This window comes from Primulina eburnea, chromosome 17 (assembly GCF_022965805.1).
Source record: "Primulina eburnea isolate SZY01 chromosome 17, ASM2296580v1, whole genome shotgun sequence".
In the NCBI taxonomy this organism is placed as follows: Eukaryota; Viridiplantae; Streptophyta; class Magnoliopsida; order Lamiales; family Gesneriaceae; genus Primulina; species Primulina eburnea.
Window position 1 is genome coordinate 9,909,630 of NC_133117.1, and position 4,755 is coordinate 9,914,384.

Genomic DNA, 4,755 nt, shown 5'->3' on the forward strand with positions numbered 1-4,755 from the left:
AACTTTCGCTGCGTTTTGGACAAGAGAAAAACGATTACCCAACAGTTGTTCAGAGCTGGGTTCTCTATATTGTTTAGTTTAATTTCATGTTGAATATTTTATTTCAAACTACACAAGAAAATTTTCCAGAAAATTGATGCACCAAAAAATGTGATTTTAATTTTTTTTGTAAAAAAAAAAATAGACTGCCCGGAACTGTGTGCGCTCAGCGACCGCACGCGCTGTGCAGAACGTCCGCACAACGCGCTGCAGCTGTGCGAGCGCGGCATGCGGACGCACCTGTGCACCCAGGGCCCTCACAACTTGTTCCCACCTACCCGATATGATTGGGCAGCGCAAGTCATGGGCTTGAGTTGTTCGGGTTTAAGTTGCGATTTTCTGATTTTACAAAATTTTGAGTAAAATTAATATTTTATGGAAATTGTTCATTTTTTTCTTAAAATAAAATTTTGCGAAATTGATAATTTTCTTGTAAGGTAAATAATTAAAATGTAATTTTAATTATTTATGGTAAAAATACGTTTTTACAAGAAATAAATTATTATTGAATAAATTGAAAATTAAAAAAAATGTGTTTATTTAATTTATTAAAGAATTGTGGTGATTAGTAATAAAATTATTAGATGCATGATTTAATCAATTAATTAAATTTTTTTAACTAATTGATATTAATATGTGATATCGAATTTATGAAAGATGATCAAGAGCATTGACCAATGTGATAGGTGTATGTTAGAATATTTTAATTTTCTTAATTCATTTTGTTAATTTTATTAAAGTGACCCTGGTTTATGGCTCGTTCCCACCCCATGAGATGTATACCTTATGTGTCATTGCTATTTAGATGTAAATATTAGAAATAGTGGGAGATTAAGACTAGAAGATTGTGGGCCCGATTTACAAGATGAAGACATGTAAAATATTAGAAGCTCTTGTAATAAGTTACATTTGCATCCCTACATTCACCTAAGCTTTGGGTCTGGATCCATGGCTGACTCACATGGATCTAATAGTGTTGTGATCGATCATCCTTATTTATCATTGAATTTCATATTATGATATATATATATATATATATATATATATATATATATATATATATATATGATTTATAGTAGTATGCATGTATGTATATTATCTTTTATCTTTTACTATTTATTAAAGCTAAGCATCTTAGAATAACTACCTTGTGTCTTGGTCTGTTTTTTGAAGTACCTAAATTACCCTCACTTCATCTTTCCACGTTTTACACCCTCCAACCAAATAAGATTATCTTCAGAAAATAAACCTCCATTCCCTTTTTTCAATTTTCAAATCTAGGTTAAATCTCCTCTCCAAACTTCTATCACACAACGCATGTAAATCTCCTCTCCCAAACTTCTATCACACGACGGTAAGAACCTTTATCTTTTTTTTTTCTTAATTTTTCGTACGCATTGTTGTGCTTGAAGTGAAATGAAATCAATATTTCTTTAAAATTATTCCTTTTTTTCCTTCACCAGAAATCCCGGATCAAAAAGTACTTAAAATATCTTTTCTTAACTTTGAAATCCGAGTATTTTGATGAATTCGAGCTTCTTCTCTTTCGGTAATTGCGATTTTTCATTCGTGAAGGTAAAAGGGCATTCAGTTGCTTGTGGCAGTGGGGAGAATAATACTATTAAAATGATATTATTTGATGATTTATTTTTTTTGTAGAAATAAAGTGTAAAATTATAAATTTTGGTTATTTTTTTTAACAAGAACACCGATTATTTTGGTTGATTCGAATTTACGAAAAAATATGGGTTGCATTTGTAAATTTATTTAATGTGGTAATTTGTTGGTAATTGGATTCCCTCTAAATGGAAGCCGGGTTGAGAATTTTGGCATATTTTTCGGCTAGATTTTTGAAGGATTTTTCTCGGTGTCAATAAAAAATAACCCACACAACACGATTTATGGTGCGTCACGATTAATTCCACTTGATAGTCGTATGAGAAAATCTTACCAAAACCACGTTTTCTTATTTAGTTTGCTTCAATTGTTGATATGTTTCAATTCATTATTCCATCATTTATCAACACCATGTTAGATTCTTTTTCTTTCACTGCCAATAAACTTAATCTGTTTGCTGTTAATTTTAGTTTCAAATGCATTTTTATTTCATTTTCAAATTTAGTTTTTGCTGATTTGGGATTTTAAATAATCGTCAATTTGATTTGTAATTACTATTTCCAATTCAACCATTTCAATGTATGCTTAGTATTTGTTAACCTTTCAATTTCATAAATTAAGTTATGTTGATTACTTCCTATCTTATTGTACCGTTTTCTTTTGGATCGTTCTATTTATGTGATAATCGCCTATACAAACAAGTAAGCACTTATTTAACAACGCTATGTTTTGTTGTTTAATTCACATAGGCTCCTATTAGTTTTATATTCATTGTTGCATCTGTTAAAAGACACTGCATACAAAATTTTATCAAATCGTTTGAGTTGTTAACTTCTATATGATGTAAGCTTCTCATAAATCTAAATTGTGTGTTTCCTATCAAATCTATTAATTTATCCTAACGATATACAATTACTATTGTTAATTAATTATATTTATACCGAGTTGAAGAATCTCATTTCTGTCTTTTTCTCCCTTCCATCATTATTCCAGATCCCGTGTTACTTCATAGCATGGCCACAAAATGTAACAATGGCTTTTAATGTTAAAGTTTCACAATATTTACTAAGTTTATGAGTGATATCAGCACATGGAAGCAGGTTCCAACATGATAAAACAAAGAAAGAACATGCTTATTGGTCAGGCATTTACCATTTCAATCGCCTATGCAGGTATGCACCTATTTAACAATGTTTGTTTTGTTTTTTAACTCACGTCGGCAACTAATAGTTTTATATTCACTATTTAATTTGTTAACAGACATTACATACATAGTTTTATCAAACTATTCGGGTTTTGTTAACATTTTTATTTGCCTTGATTTGGTTTCTATCAATCCATATAATCCTTTAAAAATAATTTCTACATGACGTTGTTTCTCATCGATTTCATAGATTTATCTCATTTGCAGAGATTTTGTTAAGATTCGTTGATGCATTAGTGATTTTGCGCGATAATCTTTTCATTTTTATTTTATTTTGCCTTCATTGTCAAGGTTCATTGAGGAATTAGTGATTAGCTTAAAAAAAATTTCATTTTTCTTTTTATTTGCCTTGATTTGATTGATATCTAATCATACGATCATTCTTGAAAAATTGAAGAAAATCCTACATTTTCGAGTTTTGTCATCAGTTATTTCTGTATGAGTGCTTCTATGGATTTTTTGGTATCGAGTTTTAAGTTAGCATGAAACTATTGATTTGTTTTGCCTTTCTACAAATATGTGAAATTTTATTTTTGGTATACGATGAAGGTTGCAGTAACTACAACTCGAGGACTATGTTTTCTTCACGACTCTGAGTCGCCAATCATTTATTGTGATTCAAAACATCAAACATTTTGTTAGATTCAACATATTGTATTTAAATAAATTTATGATATAGGTAAGATCATATATATTCTATTTGTTGTTCTTTACTTCTTTTCTATCTAATTTTGATGATATAAATCGTGATTTTGATGTTTGTGTAGGAATTTCAAGCAAAGTTATCAGACTTTGGGTTGAAAAAATTGAGTCTATGTTTCAGACTTTTATATTCTTTCATTCACGTTGCTCCTCTTTTTTTCTCCTCATTTCCCTCATGTTCCTCTTCGGTAGTCTGAGTGCCCATATGTTTCGCTTCCACATGATTATAAAAAATAAAAATTTTAAGACACTATAATCAGATTCCATATGTTGCTCTCAATTTTCTATTATTTGTTGTTTATATGCATATCTTAATATGATTGTATGAATATTTTGAATGTTGATATTTCACAATCTAATTCAATAATTCAGATATCACGAGTTTTAAAATGCGTAGACGTGATGTTAAATATCTCATTTTCACTATATTTTTTATTCTCTTATCTTCAAGTATTGGATAGAATTAATGGATTAAGTTTTAGTTTTAAGAGTCTATTTAACAATTCGAATCTTGGTTGGATAAACGTTCAACATGTATGTGAAAGGTGTAAACTTAAATGTTATGCAAACTATCTTAAGATTAAAACTGAAGAACATTTCCAAATCATTTTTTTACCGTCTAATTGTCGTTTGAATTTGAGATTTTACCTTTACGGTGACATCATTATTCAAGATTCAAAATATGTTGGAAAAATATTATTTTTTAAATCTGAAAATTATAATTTATCTTTCTGTTGAGCATTATATATAAAATATTGTATCATTTAAAATATCAACACTTCCACCAAAGTCATTGCATTGTCATAAATGTGTGTTTTTTTCTAGCAATATGTGTCATGACAAATTAAATTTAATTAATACATTTGCATTTGTTTCATAATCAGTCAGTTATTGTTTGTTCTTATAATTAGTTATTTTATTGATATTTTCATCCTCTCGATTTGTCTAATTTTTTTTTTTACAATATCACGTTCCTCTTCGTAGAAAATCTTTTATATTCCAATGTTTAAAATTGTGATTGAATCATATGAAATTAATGGTTTGCTTTCCAATTAATAGAGTTGTAACTCGATTAATAAATTGAATAAATTGTCACTCCAGTCTTCATCTCTTTCAAATAATCCAAGATATTTTTGAATTATGTTCATCTAAGATGCAAATTTGGAAAAATTTAAGATTTTGCAAATGCGACA

General features: G+C 28.8%; 1 long non-coding RNA gene across 2 annotated transcripts; it reads left to right on the forward strand.

Moving 5' to 3' along the window:
• Positions 1-1,277: 1,277 nt before the first annotated feature.
• On the forward strand, positions 1,278-4,193 carry LOC140818349 (uncharacterized). 2 transcript variants are annotated; one of them, XR_012114960.1, is made up of 4 exons: positions 1,278-1,393; positions 2,650-2,828; positions 3,410-3,539; positions 3,628-4,193. It is a non-coding gene; the product is annotated as an uncharacterized lncRNA (long non-coding RNA). The 2 variants fall into 2 exon arrangements; XR_012114959.1 differs by having other exon boundaries at positions 3,410-4,193.
• The last annotated feature ends 562 nt before the right edge of the window (positions 4,194-4,755 follow it).